Source organism: Pleurodeles waltl, chromosome 8 (genome assembly GCF_031143425.1).
Source record: "Pleurodeles waltl isolate 20211129_DDA chromosome 8, aPleWal1.hap1.20221129, whole genome shotgun sequence".
NCBI classification, from domain to species: Eukaryota; Metazoa; Chordata; class Amphibia; order Caudata; family Salamandridae; genus Pleurodeles; species Pleurodeles waltl.
Window position 1 is genome coordinate 23629630 of NC_090447.1, and position 21267 is coordinate 23650896.

Here is a 21267-nt window from a genome sequence, read left to right on the forward strand (position 1 = left end):
AATTGTTTTATAGCATTTAAAGTGTTTGGGGGTAGCCCCCATAGCTGTAGTTTGTCCATAGGTTACTACGGGGTACACAATCAAATGCTGCTTTAAAGTCAACAAAGCACATAAATAGTGGAGTCCCAGTTGCCTTTGCCATATTGATGGTCAGACCCAGAGTCAGGAGGTTCGTTATTGTCCCTTGGTTTTTGACAAACCCCATTTGATTTATTGGAAGCTTCCCATTTTCCGCTGCCCATGATTCAAGGTGCTGCAACATGCGTGTAGAGAAGTATTTAAGATCCACATCTAGGAGGGCGATTAGTCTATAATTATTTGGGGAGGCGACCGTTCCCCCTTTGTATATCGGGTGGATTATTGAGCCCATTCCAACTTGCTGGGGCTTTTCCAGTTGACAAAGAATAGTTAAATAATACTGCCAGAAACTCTGCCCATCTTTTCATTGATTCTTTGAATATTGTTTGTGGTAAACCAGTTGGGCCAGGCGCACAATCAGATCTGGAATTCCCAATGATCTTTGTTATCTGTGATACGGTGACCTCCAGAGTATTCATGTCATCTTTCTCCCGTTGAGTTTGCATTTCTCTTCCAATGTTACATTCCCTGAAGAGAGTTTTCAAGAAACTGGCCCAAACTTCTTCAGTTATATTCACGTTATATGCAGTGGATTTTGGACCTTTTTGGATGTCATTATCCAGCCTCCAAAAGCGTCTTGAGTCAGATAAACCTGCTGCATAATGTAATTTAGCCCAAAGTATTTCCTGCTGGAGATTTTTAAAGCACCATTTTTCCTTTTTTTGGGAGTTTCCTTTGATCTTGGAGTGTGCTGATGAGTGCTCCATCCTCGGGGGCTCTTCACAATTGCCTGAGCAGCTTACAAATAGCTGCTTTATTTATACAGATTGCACGTGGCCACTGTGCGTCCTCCAATACTCCAATTTAACTCCCTTTCTGGTTTTTACCGGAGGCTGCTGGCTAGTAAGGTCCTTAGTAAAGAACACACAAGAAAACAAGAAAGAAGATTATGCAAGAACTGGAAGAGACTGCAAGAAACCAACAGTGGATTCCCATCCCTGAAGACCCATAGAAGAAGGGGACCAAGTCCAAGAAGGACAGAAGAGTCCAGGAAGAACAGGAGCCCCTGCTAACCCGGATGAAGGTGCGAAAGAAGAACCACCGGTGAAGAACAACAGTTAGTACTGCACCCAAGAAGACTGAGTTGGGTTCCTGGTTGGTGCAAGTGATGTCCCACGCCGGATGCATGATTGCAGTCTGGTTTGTGTTGCTGAAGTCCGCCAACAAGCCTTGGTACACGCAAAGCTTGTGGTTGGGGAAAAATGGCACTGCCCGGGACCAAGAAGGACCAGATTGAATCTACCCAGGAGAGGAAGTCAGAGGGGGCTCTCAGAAACTCAGAGAGCCCAAAGAAGACCAGACAGCACACACAGAAGTCCCACAGCACAGGAACAAAGAAGGTGCAAATGGAGGCCCATGCAGCACTATGAAAAAGGCTCCCCCATGCCTCTGGAGAACCACCCAGGAAGCTGTGCATCGAAGGATGGAGTGCTGGGGGTTGGAGCTACACAGTGCATGAAAAACCTTGTGAAAGGATGCCACCAAGCCTTGGCAGTTGCAAAACACGCGGTGTATGGGGATTCTGTCTTGCGTGGGAAGGCAAACTCTTACCTCCACCAAAGTTGGACAGTGGGACGGCAGGACCGTTGGGACCACTTCAGTCCACCACCTGTGTTGCTGGATCCACACAGTTCAACTGTAGAGAAGATCCAAGCGACTGGTCGTTCAATGCAATACGTGCCTGCTGAAGCAGGGCAGTGACGCCTTCACCCCTAGGGAGATTCCTTCGCTCTTCTGGTGCAGGCTGAAGACAGGCTGACCTCTGAGGATGCATGACTGGGAAACAGTTGCAGGTGCTGGCAGGAGCTGAAGATACAAAGTTGCAGAAGTCGTCTTGGCCTCTTTGTTGCAGTTTGTAGAGTTCCTGAAGGGTCCAGATGCAGTTTCTGAACTGGTGAACTGCTGTAGACTGGTTTATGCAAGAAGAGCACCAAATGTGCCCTTCAAAGCATTTCTAAGCCTGTAAGACCTATTTCCAAAGGGATAGGGTGTAACACCCCTCTCCCAAAGGAAATCCTTTGTTCTGCCTTCCTGGGCTTGAGCTTCTCAAGCAACAGGAGGATAGAAACCTGTCTGGTAGGTGGCAGCAGCTTGGGCTGCCTGAAACCCCTCAGGAGGCTGTAATGGCAATACTGAGGGTCCTCTAAGGAGCCCCCAGAGTGTATGTAATCGTACAACCAATGCTTGCAAAAGCATTGAGGTATGATTCCAACATGTTTGATACCTAACAAGCCTTTGTTCAGAGTTACCATTATGTAGGTGGACATAGGTGGTGACCCATGTCCAGTATACGCATAAAATGGTGACCCTGCACTCACGAACTCCAGGAAAATGGGCCTGGAGTTCATGGGGGCACCTCTGGTAGTGCTGGGGTGCCCTCACACACTGGTACTTTGCACCCTGACCTCTGGGCTAGAAGGCCTACCATAGGGGTGACTTATAAGTGACCTGATGCAGTGGAAAACAACAGTGAAAGGGTGCTTGCCCCTTTTCACACAGGCTGCAATGGCAGTCCTGCAGAACCCTTTGCTTTGGCTGTCTCAGGGTCCCAAAATATATGCTGCAGCCCATAGTGATCCCCTGGAAAGCCAATGCCCTGGGTACCTAAGTGCCATATACTAGGGACTTATAAGGGGGCACCAATATGCCAATTGTGGGTGAAATACTGGGTTACCAGTATACAACAACCAAATTTAAGGGAGAGAGCATAACTACTGGGGTCCTGGTTTGCAGGATCCCAGTAGACACAGTCAAACACACTGACAAACAGGCCAAACGTGGGGGAACCAAGCTAGAAAGAGGCTACTTTCCTACACTCTCACGCACACACACACTCCCTCACACAGACACACACAGTCACACACACACACCCTCTCTCTCCCCATCCCTCTCTATCTATGAGGGCTTCAGCCATAGAGGGATTACCCATAAATCCCAGGGTGTGGACATAACTGATTGTGAGCAAGAGAAGGGTTTCATTTAATCATTTAATGTAGTCGGCAAGATATTCTCGTGTGTGAGATCTGTCGCTTTCCTTCTTTTAAATATCTCAGACTAGCCGGGGGCAGAGGTGGCGTGGGGAAAATATTTCAATTTACGACTCACTTTATCCAGATGCTGTTACGTGGAGCCACGAGGCCGACACCACAAGCGCTATACACGGGCAGGGTATTCCTTCTGTTGTAAAATAAATCGAAGTGGCGCAGTGGTATCAGTGAAAGTAAAAAAAAATTAAGACATATTTCCCAAAGCAGATAACATTAGTAACGAAGGCGGGACATAGGAACGGTTCGGAAAGTCCCTTGCCTTGTCCAAGATCTATTGTACTGATGTATCTGGGAGCTCCGCATCAAGAAACCATGGTATATTGCATTTTCGCGTTTAGATATAATTACTAGAAAAAATGGCAAAATTAGCTAAATTACTCATAATGATATGAAATCCAAACTCAGCATTTAGCACTATAGTACAGCGCTAAATAAAATCCTCGCAAAAGGTTTTGACGCAGTAATGCTTCTCACACAAAAAAATTGTGCAAAAAAACACAACTGCTGTGAACAACAGCTGCGAAGATCTGACTGTTCGCGCAGTGCAGCTCTTCATGGGCCATGATGGGAAATTCCCGAAATGACGCGGATTACACCGGTTTACAGTCACGCGTCTCCTTACCGCGTGTGTGTCTGGCTGGCAGTTTCCAGGGGTCGGACATTCGTCTGACTGGCTGAGGGCAGTGCCAGTTCTGTAAAGGGGCAGTGTCACTATGCCCCCTCCCAGGGTGCAGGACGTGGGCATGATACAACCAGAATGCAGTGGCTTGAACCCTATGTAGGTTGGGGGCCTTCAAGGGATGTCGTTATCACGCCAGCGAGTTTAAATGTATTAATCTATCAGTTCTCAGCTACAGGCACGAACCCCTCTCAGCTATCTCGATGTCTTTAATCAAATCGCCCCCTGCCAGTGGTGACAGGCTCCAGGCTGTGCAACAGCACATGATACGAGTCTCGGGTCTCAAACCCCTGTCCAACCAGCAGTTCACTTACAAATGACCACCGGGTGTCCGCGCGTTACGGCTGCTGGCCCCAAAACACCAGGGACAAAATCCTGCATGTGCATAGCTCCTAGACACCAAACATACGTATGGGGGAATTCTATTACTCATTTCCTGATCAATAAAGCTGATCTAAGTTGAGCTAAAAGGGGGAGAGAATAGTGCGTAAGTGCCTGAGCTGCTGACCTCAGACCCCGGGGGAACCAGGTTCGAATCTCAGCGTCGGCTGAACATCTTGTGATTCTGGGGAAATCACTTCAAATCCCGATGCCTACAGTTCAGCGCCTTGAAACCCTCACAGGTGAATTGTTGGGCTTTACACATTCTTGATTTATATAGCCGTTAGATTTGGATTTTATAAACGATTGTAAGTTACATATAGAACTTTAGGGGGCTCACAAAACATAATTTGAAATATGTCTTGCCCACGACCCCAAAAAACCTTAAAAATCCACTGGATAGAGACACAGAGCTGGAAGTAGAGGTAGGCAGAGAGAGAAAGGGGGGGGGGCTTGGATGTGGGGGCATGGCAGGATGCCAACTTTAGTGATAAGAGAAGATCCCCAGGGGGGGACACTATGTCAACCACTCATTCACTCCACTGAGCGTCCAGCGATTAGGATCAGAGACTGAGAGCCAATTTGATGGCATAGGGCTCTTCCTATTTAGATGAATTTGAAAAACAAATGGACTCTATGAAGTGATCCATTTTTGGACTATCGTGAAGTAAGAAACAATGCTTGGATAAGGATATAGATGTGTGAAGACTGGTGAGCTCCTGTCTGACTTGTTGGATGCAGATTTGAAAATTATATGTTGTGAGAATATTCACTTGTCCTGAAGAAGGTGGTGGAAGGACTTTGAAAGACCAGCGAAACGTGTTGACGCAAACTGGATTGCTGGACCCATTGGAACGGGCTTAAAATTGAAAAGAGATTGTGTGCACAAATCGATTAGCCCGTACTTACCAAAATTGGGACAGCTCAAATATAACAGACTAGGATGGAAGTCTTGTGTTTTGACTCCCTCATGTTGTGTTCTGTCCCCTAAATGTATTGTTTTTATTGATTATTTTTGTAGCAGTTTTCCGCTGGCCTTTTAATGGTGGTTTTTATCTAGTATTTATATGGGATTATTGTATTAAATAACTTTCTAGTATATGCCTTTATTGAGACTGATGACTGGAGTGAATGAGTGGTTGACATGGTGTGTTGAGTGGTGGATTGCTTCGTGTCCCCCCAGGGGATCTTCTCTTGTCACTGTGTTACGGTGCCCTGTCCCCTAGGGGTGGTAGGTTAAGTAGGGCCCTCTCTCCCTTTCTTGGAGAATGTAGAGGATGGCCCTGTTACCCATTGTTGTGTTTTAAAATGTGCAATTGTAATTTGTTGTTGGGGGTGGGCAGTGTACCTTTATGGAATGCTGGGTGCGTGGAGTTCTGATGACTTCATCGGCTCCTGAGTCAGTTGCTGTACTTGGAGCTGTGAGGACGTTGGTGTTGATGTGGAAATAAACTTCGTGTTCAGGAATATTCCTTCTCTGTTTTTCCCTTCTTTTGGATACAACATAAATTCAGTTGATGATCTGAAAAGAGTTAAGGAGGTTCAATTTGGTATTGGTGATGTAGTTAGAGTAAAAAAACCTCAGGGGAAGGGAAAGGGATTGTCAAGTTTTGTTCCCACTGCCAGGGTGGTCAGAGTATCCAAACATTCTGTTATGGTTGAGGGTGGCAAATGGTGGAATAAGAGAAATGTGGCGAAAGTGACAGATGTAGCCCCTGGGGTAAAACATTCAGGTGTTTGGGCTGATGTTGAGTTGAAAGATAGTGGTTATGATGGCGGTGCCTTAGGTAGAGGATCAGGTGAGAATGTGGGGTGTGGTAGTTCTCCACATGAAAGAGGATGTGTGTTTTCTGGGCAATTTAGTGATCTAGGAAGAGGGTCAGGAGAAGACATACGAGAAAACAACATGCATGACAGTCGTGGAAATTTTGGCATAGGAAATACTGTGTGGGTGATGGGTGAGGGTGAAGTTGAAAGGTTGGAGGAAGGTGCTAATCTGGAGGGTGTGATGGGTAGGCCCAAAAGAAATGCTGTTAGACCCAAATATTTAAATCAGTTTGTGACGTACTAGGTATTTAGGGAGGCAGTGGGATATTGCCTTTATTGCTTATGTACAACTTGCCGTTATTGCCTATGTATAACTTGTTTTTCATTTCTTAGTCTATGTATGGAAGGTTTAGAATGTTATTGGGTTTTTTCATTTCCAATGTTTTTTTTGTATATTTTATTGTAGCATAGAAGGGAATGTGTAGCATATGTGTTTGTATTTGTTCTGTTTGTTAAGGGGGAAGATGTGTTGTGTTTTAAAATGTGCAATTGTAATTTGTTGTTGGTGGGGGCAGTGTACCTTTATGGAATGCTGGGTGCGTGGAGTTCTGATGACTTCATCGGCTCCTGAGTCAGTTGCTGTACTTGGAGCTGTGAGGACGTTGGTGTTGATGTGGAAATAAACTTCGTGTTCAGGAGTATTCCTTCTCTGTTTTTCCCTTCTTTTGGATACAACACCCATGCCCTCCAATGTCCGAGCATCTTACTAGGTACAGCGAATGCTGAGATAGCAGAGAAAGAAGTTGCACAAACTCAGGGTCTGTGAGATGCAGGGACATCACCGAAGGCGTAATGCGAAGGCACAAAGTACAGACGGGCAGCAGAATGGAAAACACAAACACAAGCAGCCAGGGCCGGTCTTAGGGTATTTTGGGGCTCCGGGCAAAATAGGAACATGAGGCCCCTATATCCCAGAAAGTGACATCACAGGAAGTGACATCAATTGACACTCAATTCTCTGGCATGCCGAAGCAACTTTTCAAGAACCTATTTCCATACTGTGGATAACAGCAAAATGGCTAAAAATAAACATAATGATCCTAATAAAATGAGATAATGTAAAGCTCTATTAAGTAGAAATACATTACATTAATCAAACTAGGTGAAAAGCTCGGCCTACGTCTGCCCAAAACTAATATCATTACTGCAATGTTCACTGATAGTTTCCAGATTAGTGCCTAGTTACAATTCCAACACAGATTGTCCCAGAGCTGTACAGATCTTCAAGTGACACCCCAAACCTCCCTTTATGCCAGTGAGATCGGTGGAAAAGGCCTTTGGCTTTCAGCCGGCAAGGGGGGGTCAGCACAGAGAGATGCGCGCCAGATGTGAAGAGGAGAGTGACCTGCACATGTGCAGCAAAGAACAGACACACAGATTGGCAGAGATGAGAGTAGGAGGCAGCACAGATGTCTCACACAGGTGGGGTGGTTGCTACATTAGATGGCAAACGCATTAAGTGCTGGACCACAGCAACACACTCAACATATAAACACCTCACTTACTCCCAAACTGCGTTTTAACAGTTCAAAGAACTGAACTAACTTTAAGATATAAAGAAGACATGAGTGAAAATGAACAACAATTTGTCATTGGCAAAAAAAAGACCAAAAGTTATATTGAGCCATTCAGCAAGCAGGAAAGTACTAAATTAAAGCAACAAAACAGGCGGCACTCAATATAGTAGATTCTATGCAGTTTACATCTGTACGTATAGGGAATCCAGGAAGGTGGATTATGTATAGGTTTCGGGGAGGTGTGTGTGACTTGCAAAATCAAGCTACCAAATTCCAGAGATTTACAATTTTAAAAAGGGAAGACACTTACCAAAACGCAAAGTTTTAAGTCCCAAGCTGCTCAATTCATATTTAGTCTAATATTTAATAACCAAATTGCACCTAGATTTTTCTTAACAAGATAACTGAATGCAAGACTCCTTTGATCATCCACAAGTCACTCCAGCCATGTGCCAAGCTTCCTAACCAAACCGGTTTTGGTCCTTCAAACCTCCAATGCAAGATCTGCCTCCTTGAACCTTCTGGACACCGACTCGTATAGGCTCAATGACTGGCAGATCACTCCACGGGCTTTGATGTACTATATGGAATGCCCTCTACTCCTCAGCTGGCCCCCTGTCGTTCTACGCTCAGCCTCCTTTACCTCACCTCCCACACAAGGCCAATTCTAACGGTGCTGAAACTCCCTGAGGTTTGGCATTCTTTGTTGTGGGAGGAGGTAGAGCCGTGCTGTGCCTGTCCAGGCTGGACCATTGTCATTCTGAACATGACAATGAGCTGGAAGTCAGTGTCAAACTTACTCTGTACATACCAACCCTGAGTCTGCAGCAGCCCTCTTACTTGCAGCACCAACGGCCAAGCCAATCCAGGCCAGGGGCTAGTTCATCCTCAGAAATAAAAACAATTGTCCCACAAGCTGGCGCCAGCCATAGGCCCATCAGCCAACTTTGGAGTTTCTGGCTCCTTGTCTATCCAAGCCTGTCCCCTGTCCCTGGGCCGCAGAGTACTTAGGCCTTCCGGGGTAGCTTATATATCCCTATCCCTTCACAGAACACTTTGGGCTCACAGAGACATACTAAGGTGTTTGTTGAGGATTCGGGGGCCATTAGTCACATAGAACATTTGTTGGTATTTCATTCCATTAACACCTTCCCTAAATGCAATCATTTTAAAAGACACCAATAGAATGGCTGGATAAGGTGCTTATATCTCTCACCCAGAATCCCACCTTCTCTCTCTGGTTCTGCCGCTCTTACATCTACCTGTCCTCTCCATGATCTGTCCTTCATCTCTCAGTTTTCTATCCAGCAGCTCAGCTTCTCTTGCTGGTCCTACCCTCTTACATCAAAATCTGCCTTCCCTGCCCAACACTTCACATCTCAGCTCTCCACCCAGCCTTTTCTCTTTTCTGCTGGTTCTACCCTCATAAATCCCCCTCTCCATTTTCCTTTTCCCTTTTAATGTATCTGCTCCTGATGGTTCTGCCCCCTATTGCGTACACCTCTCCCCTCCCTCCTTCCCTCTCTCTGCTTACCTTCTCGTACTGGTTCTGCCCCTCTTAGACCTCTGCCTCCCTGAGCGACTCTTCATCGCTCCTCTCTCCCCAGCCCTTTTAATTTATCTTGCTTGTTCTGCCCATCTAATGTCCCCCTTCTGTCTCCCTCCCCCAAACCTCTTACCATCTTTTAGTGATTCTGCTCTCTTCTATTTACCTCTCACAATTTTTTCTCTGTCCTGTCCATTCTTCTTATGTTCTCTAGATGGTTCTACCTCTCTTGCTGTCACATCTTTTATCCATTCACTACCCTTAACCCCTCATCCCTCCAAGTCTCACAACTTCTATCACTGGTTCTACCCCATTTACATCCACCTCTCCCCTTCCATCCTTTTGAAGCGCCTTACCTTTTCTCATTGATTATTACACCCAGCTCCCCCTCCATACTCTGCCCTTCTTCTCATCCCTCCATGACTATACCTTATTTTGAGCATTCTACCCCTCTTACGTCCATCTCTCCCCTCTCTCCAACCTTTGTCCCATCTCCTACTGCTTCTGTCCCTTGGACATCAAACTTCTCCGGCCTCTTCCCTTAATTTGTAAAATAATGAGAGACACTGCCTAAAGCGCTGCTCAGAAACCTTTGGTCAGTGCTATGAAAAATCAACGTGTTCCGAATACCAGGGCTGCATAGTCCTGAATCCACCTCAAGCGCCTTTAATCCGCTGCTAGACAATGCCAACCCTTTTTATCTCATTCTTAGAGGTTCCTCCTTTATCAGTTGGTGACTGTTTTTCTATCTTTCTCTTTTCCTGTTAGTGTGTTTTTCCCTCTCTCGGTCTCGGTAAGTGCCTGATGTAGAAAAATAGGTGCTGGCAGCCCCCATCGGCAACCACTGGCTCAAAACTTCCCCTTCCACACTGATTCTGGTCGTCTTACAACCACCTCTCTCTCCTGTCTGCTCACCTCTCATCTTTCTCCAGCCTCTAACATTCTCTTGTTTCCTCCCCTCTTACATCTCTCTCCCCTGCCTCTCTCCCCAGCCTCTTACCTGTTCTTGATGGACTTGTCCTCTTATATCTGCTTACCTCTCACCATTCTCTCTCCCCACCACCTAAGTTCTCTTTATGATCCTGCCTCTCCAATCCATACTATACCTTTCATCTTGTATCTTTCCAGCCTCAAGATTTTTCACTGGTTCTGCCCCCATTACATCACCTCTTCCCTCCATGCTCTTCATATTTTATCTCTCCCCGCAGTACCATCCACTCCCCTCTGTGTGCTGATCTTTACCGCTTTTCTCCCCCAGCCTCTTACCTCACTTCACCTCTTCTCCTCCTTTATATGCACCTCTCCCTTTCTGCCCTCCCTAATCGTTATACCTTTTTAGCAGATTCTGTCCCTCTCACATTCCTCTCTTTTGCAATCTATGCCCTTCAACACATCTTTCCCCCAGGAACATAGCTGCCCACACCGCCCAGGCCTAGCAGCTTGTAAGAGCCCCGGCACTCTGTGCCAGACACACCATGTGGTAATGTTGGCAGCAGGTGGCAGGTGTGCCCGCCCCTCCTGCAGTGGATGAGTAACTTGTGGATCTTTTGATAGTATCTCTCAGTGGCCTCCTGGCTTGTTGTGTGATGCACAGGCTCTTTTAATGGTATGTCTAAGCCTATAGGTCCCCCTTCCTTTGGGGTTGTCTAGTAACATAAACAGACAGTTGACAGAAATGTTTATTTCGGACGGATCACAATTGGGCCCTCATTTGCGGGTTTTGTGGTAGAGCAGCTACTCAAGTCACCATGCTGCGCTGTCCTACACCAAAGTGAAAGAGCAGGAACACGCCATATTTATGCTATGCGGTACATTCCTGCCGGTCCCCCTGAGATGGCGCCATTTTGCTGCTTAGTGCCACCACAGACACCCTTGCATCGTGGTGCAGGGGTGCCTCCGTTGCATGTAGGATTGTTTTTGTGCAGGAAGCGTCACCTTCCTGCACAAAAACAATCTCAAGAGGCGTTTCTCTCTTTCTATGTGTGCTGCAGAATGCAGCACACATGGAGGAAAGAGGAAAAATGAGGAGAAATAAAATTTCTCCTTGTTATGCCTCACTTCGGGGGCACTAGGTTTTGGAGCTTCCCTAGGTTTACTGGATTATGTAAATCTGAGGCAGCATGAAAATCCACGGGTGTTGAGTGCCGAAAAACCACTTCAAAGACCATGGAGCTCCTGCAGTGCCTTTCTCCATATCTATGAGGCCATCCCAAGACATGCAAAGTAGCTTAGCGTGACCTCATAGATATGGTTAAGAGGTTTGGGTCGCCGGAGCATCTAAAAAACTGAAGTTCCGGCAGCGCAAGCCTCTCATAGATAAGGCTCTTTGTGCCTCTCAAACCAACCCTATCCCTTGGAGCTTGGTGCTCAGTGCCATGGCACTGGGAAGATACCCTAAAGTGAATTTCCTTAAATGAAAAATAAATACCTGTTCAAGTAATCAGCACTCTTTTAGTTATAAACGGGTAATTGTTTAATAGGATCACCGCAGGTGTCTGTATGTGTAACCAGTGCAACTGAATCCTGATTGATGCAGTGGGGAATATTGATTTATAGTGCTACAAAGTCCCAGCCTCCAACTGAAAGCACTATGAATATGCAAGTTGACATTTTAAAATTGTATTCCGCACAGTATAAGACAGGATGCAGAAAAATATGCCTAAAGTGTTTGATATAAGTAACTTCAAAATATATACATTAAATCATACAGTAATACTCTACCTGGTGCAAATCTGTATTTATAAGTGTCCATTAGAAGGAAAGATTCTCGAACTAAGCTGGTAACGCAAAGGTTAAATTTATCTAACCATGAAGCCTCACTGATAAGACAACACAGGCCCAGGCCCGGCTTCTATGCACACCCCACTGCATGCTTTGCTTGCATTATGCCACAAGCTCTCTGTGCCCTCCCCCCGCTTTCGGTGGTGTATGCGTGTGGTGCCTGAGAGTGTGTGTGTATGTGTATATGTATGTGTGTGGTGCCTGACTGTGTGTGTATGTTGCCTTAGAAAGAGTGTGTGCATATTGCCTGAGAGAGTGTGTGTGTGGAGCCTGAGAGTGTGTGTGAGTGTGGGTGTGGGTGTGTGTGTATGTGGTGCCTGCGAGTGTGTGTGTGGTGCCTGAATCTACGTGCATGAATCTGTGTGTGTAAGCATGGGGGGGCTGAGAGTGCATGAGTGTGGTGCCTGAGACTGTTTGTGTGGTGCCTGGGAGTGTGTGTGTGTGTGTGTGCAGTGCCTAGGAGTGTAGTGTGTGTGTGTATGCTTGTGTGTGGTGCCTGAATGTGTCTTTATGGGTGTGTGGGGGGGGGTTTATGTGTGTGTGTGTGTGTGTGTGCAGTGCCTGGGAGTGTAGTGTGTGTGCTTGTGTGTGGTGCCTGAATGTGTCTTTATGGGTGGGTGGGTGGGGGGGATTATGTGTGTGTGCGTAGGGTGTACGTTCATGTGAGGTGTTTGTCTGTGTGGTATCTGCGTGTGTGTCTGCGCATTCAGTGTCAGGGTCCAACACATGCACCAAACACTTTCTCCTCAAGCTTTGCAGCTGACCTCCGATAGAAGTCTTTGTGACTCTCCTAAACACCAAGGGCCTGATTAACAAAGGTAAGCTCAAAATCCTGTGTGAATTTTTGATTGAATAATCCTATCTTTTTATGTGCAGAGATTCCACAGTCGTGATACTACTTGTTAAATACCTTTGGAAATGTCAAACAATTGTAAACTTACACAAAATTGTCAATTTACCTTTGCGAATCAGGTCCTAATGTGATAGGTTCACCTTTTTGAAAGTTCAGTGCAGAACAGTCTGACAACAGGCGGGACTGGGGCATCACAGGTCCCATGACACCTGATTTAAACGATCCTCGAAAAGATCAGTGTGAGGCCAATACACCTCCCAGACTTCACTAGTGTGTTTTATTGGTACTTCGATTTAGTTCACCTTGTGCAGAGAAACTATACAGAGGAGAGATCTTCTATCCAGGGAGGAGGGAGAGTAGAGTGGCCCTCGCCTCCCTCCTATCGCTAAGAGGAGCGATCTACCCATGAAGGAGAGAATATTCCACCCCTCCCTCTTATCGATAAAAGGGGAGATCTTTGGGGGCCCTGAACAAAGACATGGTTTGGGCCTCCATACAGAACTTTATCGCCCATTTCTTGCTATTTCAAGCTGGCATAATAAAAAACAATACTAAATTATATGTTTAACTTTAACAGTGTCACACAAAAACAGTTAAAATTTGTCTTACTTGGAACCTTAAGAACTCTTAAAAATGACAAAGGGTAGAGAAACAGAGTCAGAGATAGAAGTAGGCAGAGAGGCAGAGGGGTTTAGATAGAGAAATAGAATAGACATTTATGATACAGAGCAACAAATTGGCCTTCTTAGGGGGCCCCTTGGAAGGTGGGGCGCAGGCAATTGCCCACTTTCGCGTGCCTTAAAACGTATCTGTATGGACAGTGTGTAGGAGGCTGGACTGGCTTGTAGTGAGTACCAAGGGGTACTTGCACCTTGCACCAGGCCCAGTTATCCCTTATTAGTGTATAGGGTGTCTAGCAGCATAGGCTGATAGATAATGGTAGCTTAGCAGAGCAGCTTAGGCTGAACTAGGAGACGAGTGAAGCTCCTACAGTACCACTTAGTGTCATATGCACAATATCATAAGAAAACACAATACACAGTTATACTAAAAATAAAGGTACTTTATTTTTATGACAATATGCCAAAGTATCTCAGAGTGTACCCTCAGTAAGAGGATAGGAAATATACACAAGATATATATACACAATACCAAAATATGCAGTAATAGTCTTAGAAAACAGTGCAAACAATGTATAGTTACAATAGGATGCAATGGAGGCACATAGGGATAGGGGCAACACAAACCATATACTCCAGAAGTGGAATGCGAACCACAAATGGACCCCAAACCTATGTGACCTTGTAGAGGGTCACTGGGACTATTAGAAAATAGTAAGGGTTAGAAAAATAGCCCACCCCAAGACCCTGAAAAGTGAGTGCAAAGTGCACTAAAGTTCCCCAAAGGACATAGAAGTCGTGATAGGGGAATTCTGCAGGAAAGACACAAACCAACAATGCAACAACGATGGATTTCCAGTTGAGGGTACCTGTGGAACAAGGGGACCAAGTCCAAAAGTCACAAGCAACTCGGAGATGGGCAGATGCCCAGGAAATGCCAGCTGCGGGTGCAAAGAAGCTGCTACTGGACTGTAGAAGCTTAGGTTTCTGCAGGAACGACAAGGGCTAGAGACTTCTCCTTTGGAGGACGGATCCCGCACGCTATGGAGAGTCGTGCAGAAGTGTTTTCCCGCCAAAAGACCACCAACAAGCCTTGCTAGCTGCAAATCATGTGGTAAGGGTTTTTGGACGCTGCTGTGGCCCAGGAGGGACCAGGATGTCGCAAATTGCGTCAGGAGACAGAGGGGACGTCGAGCAAGACAAGGAGTCCTCTCAGCAGCAGGTAGCACCCGGAGAAGTGCCAGAAACAGGCACTACGAGGATGCGTGAAACGGTGCTCACCCGAAGTTGCACAAAGGAGTCCCACGTCGCCGGAGAACAACTTAGGAGGTCGTGCAATGTAGGTTAGAGTGCCGTGGACCCAGGCTGGACTGTGCACAAAGGATTTCCGCCGGAAGTGCACGGAGGCCGGAGTAGCTGCAAAAGTTGCGGTTCCCAGCAATGCAGTCTGGCGTGGGGAGGCAAGGACTTACCTCCACCAAACTTGGACTGAAAAGTCACTGGACTGTGGGAGTCACTTGGACGGAGTTGCTGGATTCAAGGGACCTCGCTCGTTGTGCTGAGAGGAGACCCAGGGGACCGGTGATGCAGTTCTTTGGTGCCTGCGGTTGCAGGGGGACGATTCCGTCGACCCACGGGAGATTTCTTCGGAGCTTCTAGTGCAGAGAGGAGGCAGACTACCCCCACAGCATGCACCACCATGAAAACAGTCGAGAAGGCGGCAGGATCAGCGTTACAGAGTTGCAGTAGTCGTCTTTGCTACTATGTTGCAGTTTTGCAGGCTTCCAGCGCGGTCAGCAGTCGATTCCTTGGCAGAAGGTGAAGAGAGAGATGCAGAGGAACTCGGATGAGCTCTTGCATTCGTTATCTAAAGTTTCCCCAGAGACAGAGACCCTAAATAGCCAGAAAAGAGGGTTTGGCTACCTAGGAGAGAGGATAGGCTAGCAACACCTGAAGGAGCCTATCAGAAGGAGTCTCTGACGTCACCTGGTGGCACTGGCCACTCAGAGCAGTCCAGTGTGCCAGCAGCACCTCTGTTTCCAAGATGGCAGAGGTCTGGAGCACACTGGAGGAGCTCTGGACACCTCCCAGGGGAGGTGCAGGTCAGGGGAGTGGTCACTCCCCTTTCCTTTGTCCAGTTTCGCGCCAGAGCAGGGCTAAGGGGTCCCTGAACTGGTGTAGACTGGCTTATGCAGAAATGGGCACCAAAAGTGCCCATGAAAGCATTTCCAGAGGCTGGGGGAGGCTACTCCTCCCCTGCCTTCACACCATTTTCCAGAGGGAGAGGGTGTAACACCCTCTCTCTGAGGAAGTCATTTGTTCTGCCTTCTTGGGCCAAGCCTGGCTGGACCCCAGGAGGGCAGAAACTTGTCTGAGGGGTTGGCAGCAGCAGCAGCTGCAGTGAAACCCCAGGAAAGGCAGTTTGGCAGTACCAGGGTCTGTGCTACAGACCACTGGGATCATGGGATTGTGCCAACTATGCCAGGATGGCATAGAGGGGGCAATTCCATGATCATAGACATGTTACATGGCCATATTCGGAGTTACCATTGTGAAGCTACATATAGGTAGTGACCTATATGTAGTGCACGCGTGTAATGGTGTCCCCGCACTCACAAAGTCCGGGGAATTGGCCCTGAACAATGTGGGGGCACCTTGGCTAGTGCCAGGGTGCCCTCACACTAAGTAACTTTGCACTTAACCTTTACCAGGTAAAGGTTAGACATATAGGTGACTTATAAGTTACTTAAGTGCAGTGTAAAATGGCTGTGAAATAACGTGGACGTTATTTCACTCAGGCTGCAATGGCAGGCCTGTGTAAGAATTGTCAGAGCTCCCTATGGGTGGCAAAAGAAATGCTGCAGCCCATAGGGATCTCCTGGAACCCCAATACCCTGGGTACCTCAGTACCATATACTAGGGAATTATAAGGGTGTTCCAGTAAGCCAATGTAAATTGGTAAAATTGGTCACTAGACTGTTAGTGACAATTTGAAAGAAATGAGAGAGCATAACCACTGAGGTTCTGGTTAGCAGAGCCTCAGTGAGACAGTTAGGCACTACACAGGGAACACATACATATAGGCCACAAACTTATGAGCACTGGGGTCCTGACTAGCAGGGTCCCAGTGACACATAACAACCATACTGAAAACATAGGGTTTTCACTATGAGCACTGGGCCCTGGCTAGCAGGATCCCAGTGAGAGAGTGAAAACACCCTGACATACACTCACAAACAGGCCAAAAGTGGGGGTAACAAGGCTAGAAAGAGGCTACTTTCTCACACAGTGCCCAAAAAGTCACCCCAAAAACCTAGATAAAATAATCTCGTTCCCAGCCCTCATTAGAGTGCTCGATGCTCACACAAGGGGTTCTTGAGTCCTCCCTTTTTCATCAAACCCTGTTGATTTAAAACACTCTCTTTCACACTCAGAGTGAGGTAAGACCTCTAACTGTGTATAATGTGGAGGTCACTATGTAGGAAACATTAATTACATCACTGTAGGTTTCACTTCCCCCACTCTAGACAATGCAGGATAGGGGTCAAAAAGGGTGCAATATATGTCCGAGGCCTGTGATAGGTCAGCCCATTGTGATACTTTCTCCACAGTCCAGGGGTCAGGGAAGTTTCTCTGTGAGTCCGAGCCAATACTGTGACACGCATGGCAAATTCATCACACTCTGAAATGGGATGGGGGTCCCAAACCATGGAAAATGTTACTGGCTAGAAAGGAAAACCAGGCAACAGCTCAGATCATGAAGTCAGTACCATAACCTGGGACTGAGGGTTATCAGACACAGTTCAGGCAACCCACTGGAATCAAGGCTCATCTCAGTGCAGGTTGGGGGGTCAGTGGACCTAAGTAAGTCTGGTGACACCTCAAGCTTGAGATCCAGGGCTGTGTCTGTGGCTCAGAAACTACCCATGGGGCCAGGAACACCCATTAGGTGCAGACGTATCCTAATAAGAATTAGCACAACACAGCAACCAATGATGTCAGGGTAGTAGAAGGAACATCTTCAAACATCTTCAAGTTCTAAGCTCTTGTCTACCTCGGTATCACAAGACCCAGGCTACCTCATGCAGTACAGCGAGATAGAGGGGTGGCTCGGTCTCCAGCAGGTGCAGTCCTTTCTTGTCTCCGTTGTCCCTAGTTCACCCTCCATGCTCGTGATGCACCTGATTCCTGCAGCCCATCTCCCACGTATACCTGCATCAATATTTAGACATCTCTTCTAGACCTAGGCTTAGTAGCAGTCTAACCATGATGAGATGGGACGTCAGGAACAACCAGGAGGTGAGCCTCCTTTGATTTCAAGCTACCCACACAGGCCTTCCACTGGCCTTCTAGAGGCCTTTCCCTGGTCTCCTACAGGCCTTTCCCTGGTCTCCTACAGGGGCTTAGCTGGCCTCCTGCAGGGCTTTAGTTGGTCTCCTACAGGGCTTTCCCTGGCCTCATACAGAGCTTTCCCTGGCCTCCTGCAGGGCTTTAGTTGGTCTCCTACAGGCCTTTCCCCTGGCCTCCTACAGGGCTTTAGCTGGCTTCCTACAGGGCCTTCTCGGGTTTCCAAGAGGGCTTTAGCTTACTTCCTACAGGGCTTTCCCTGGCCTCCTACAGGGCCTTCCCTGGACTCCTACATGGCTTTCCCTGTTGCAGGGCTTTATCTGGCCTCCTCCAGGGCTTTCCCTGCTACAGGGCTTTAGCTGGCCTCGTACACTGCAGTGATGGAGCGCCCAGTGGTCATTGCAGCAAGGATTAGGAAGTCGCAGGCCCAAATGGCATCAAGCGCTACTTCACACAGCCCAGGCGGTGCTGAACAGGCAGCTGGACCAGATGAACACATTCTGCTGGAGATCTTCAAGATTCCTCCTCTGTGCTTCACTTGGGGTGTTTGTTGTACAAGGCTCGGCCCCTCTCCTACCTTCATCTAAACCTTGCATGACGGCGGCTGCCCAGACAGTCTGGGGTGCATGCAGGACACGGCACCTCACTTATTTATCGCCCAGGTGGGGTCAGCTCAGGGTCCAAATGAAAGAGGGTTACAGCAGGTACAGACTGGAGCCCCATTGCTGAGTAGGTGTGACACAGGCGTGACACAGGTCAGAACATAGGCGTGACACAGGCCAGGACACAGGCGTGACACAGGTTAAAACACAGCCGTAGCACGGGTCAGAACATAGCCGTGACACAGGTCGGGACTCAGGCGTGACACAGGTCAGGACACAGGCATGACACAGGTAAGAATACAGGCGTGACACAGGTGTGATACAGGTTATAACACAGAAGTGACACAGGACAGAACACAGGCGTGACACAGGTCAGGAGAGAGCCGTGACACAGGTCAGGACACAGTTGTGACAGGTTCATACACAGCCGTGACACAGGTCAGAACATAGCTATGACACAGGTCAGGAGAGAGCCGTGACACAGGTCGGGACTTAGGCGTGACACAGGTCAGAACATAGCCATGACACAGGTCAGGAGACAGCCATCACACAGGTCAGGAGACAGCCGTGACACAGGTCGGGAAAAGGCGTGAAACAGTGTGACATAGGTTAAAACACAGCCATGACACAGGTCAGGAGACAGCCGTGACACAGGTCGGGACTCAGGCGTAACACAGGTGTGACACAGGTTAAAATACAGCCGTGACACAGGCGGGACACAGGGGTGACACAGGCTGGGACACAGGGGTGACACAGGCGTGGCACAGGCCGGGTCACAGGCGGGACACAGGTCGGGACACGGGTGACACAGGCCGGGACACAGGCCAGGACACAGGCGGGACACAGGCTGAGCTGATGACGTCGGCGCCTCTTTTCTCATTTGCCAGTGAACTGCGAGAGAGGCGTGAGCGATCGGCAACAGGAAGGGAAATTTACATTTCTTCTTTGAAGCTCTGCAAAGTTTACAAACTTCGCACTTCACAAACGGTGCAAAAGTGTGTATACACTTTGCCAAACTGTGAGTGAAAAATCTCGCAAAAGAAGTGGTTGCAGAAGAATTACCTCATAAGGTCTTTTTTTGCGAGAGAATCAGTCACATGATTTTTTCTTCTGAAGTTCTCTTTCATACTTGCGACTTTTACTAGATGTTTGTCACCATTAAAAGTGTCAAAGGACGCGACGCTCCCGAAGGTTTGGAAATGTTTGCTTTTGAAAAACGTAGCTCCTTGGCACGCATGTGTCTCCCACCCCCCGCACAATCTGCTGGTCGCCTCCCTGACTGACCTCGCCCAGAGGCTGCAGGAGTCATGCACTGGGGGGCAGAGCCCTCTAGTAAGGGGAAGCACCCCCAGTCTGCAGCATCGGGGTGCGCTAACCTGGACCCCGAGACCAGGGCAGCCTGCTCCGAGCTCACATCCTCGTGAGCTGGAGACTGCCCCCCATTACTCACAGAAGCCCTTGCGGAAACCACACGTGGCACTAGAGAGCTCTGCTCGGGACCTATTGTTCAGCATCTCCACCCCCGCCCAAGAGCCCCGGGTGCCCGCGAGACCCGCGGGGGTGCCCTGGCACAAGAGTGCCATCACGCCTCACCCTTCAGTGGCACACGTGAGGTTCAAAAACTGTAGTTACCACGTTTACCTGGATTGGCAGAGATGACTTCCGGCGCCTGTTAGGAGGAAGTGACAGGGGGGTCCATGCCTCAAGAAAGGAGGTCTCACCCCAGGGTCTTTCCCGAGTGCAAGGATGGCCCAAAATGATGAAATGGCGAGGCAGACGCGCAGCAGCAAAACAGCTGCACAATGAGGAAACGAGAGCACGTGACCTGGCAGAGATTAGGAAGTGTGCACCCCCAGGGCTTCCTGTCGGCTCCCCGGCCCCCCTAGCCGGAGGGCCTGCTGGCCGAGGACAGGAGAGACCGAGGGGCCTGTTTGCAGTGTGGCCCTGGAGACGAGAGTCTCACTGTGGAGACTGGCACGTATATCTAAGTCGAGGCAGGAAGAAATATGGAAACATCAGCCAAATATGGTCTATGTGTAAATGGTTTCAGAATGATTATTAGAACACAAAGAGGGATAATGCTCATGGTACAAAATATGTTTGCAACTTCAGACATTATTTTCACCTATTAGCGCTTGGGTGTTCCATTATTCAAAAACATAAACAAATTGCCATTGTTTTTTTCATTGAAAGACCACCTATCTGAGCCTATTTGAGAATTATTCTAGCTGTTGCCTCTTGGCTCTCTGTGCCACCTCCGACTGGTTCCAAAAGTATGCAAATTAGCCCGGATCCAGGCGCATTGGGAAGAGTGTAGCCCAAGCTGCCTCCCCTCACCTGGCCTATTCAGGATTGCTGGGCCGCATGAGTGAGTTGAGACATCAGTCATAGGTCACGGGCACAGCACCCATATCCGGCCAGACCTATTGCACCGTAACTCACTGAGAAAAATATAAAACATGTGATGGGTGGCCTGATTGAATCACTCTGAACCACTGATCAGGCTTCGGAGCCTCGTTCCAGCCCCTTGCCTTTCTGCTCACCTTGACCCCTCAGCCAATAACCCACTATATGCAAATGAGCCTTGGTCCTCCTCCAATAGGAAGAGTCCAGAAAAAAAGGTATCAGGCCCCTACTTCAGAATGGGAAGAAACACAACTCTAGTCCCATTTCAGTACTTGTTGGGGTTCATCCCTGGGAGACCGGGTGAGAACTATGGTACAGGGAGCACACGTCTGGGCGGAACCAACTCATTTACTGTAGATCTCAACGAGAAAACAAAGGATGTGATGGGTCAAGGTTTAAATAAACCTTACCCTCTGGTAATTCTCTCTACCTTGTCCCATTACATTATTTTTTTTGCTTCCTGTGCCATTCATGCTAGGTACCGATCTTGTACATATCAGCCTCTGTCCCGCTGTATTAGGCC

The 21267-nt window shown here is 47.9% G+C and overlaps 1 protein-coding gene across 2 annotated transcripts in view; it reads right to left on the minus strand.

The window, feature by feature from the left end:
• The window catches only part of LOC138249674 (transient receptor potential cation channel subfamily M member 2-like), a 519042-nt gene extending 498914 nt beyond the window's left edge, over positions 1–20128 (minus strand). For both annotated transcript variants that reach the window (XR_011194834.1, XM_069203635.1), the window contains exon 1: positions 19980–20128. The gene's annotated coding sequence lies outside the window, so the exon portion shown is untranslated. The remainder of the gene's footprint in view (positions 1–19979) is intronic.
• Between the last annotated feature and the right edge of the window lie 1139 nt (positions 20129–21267).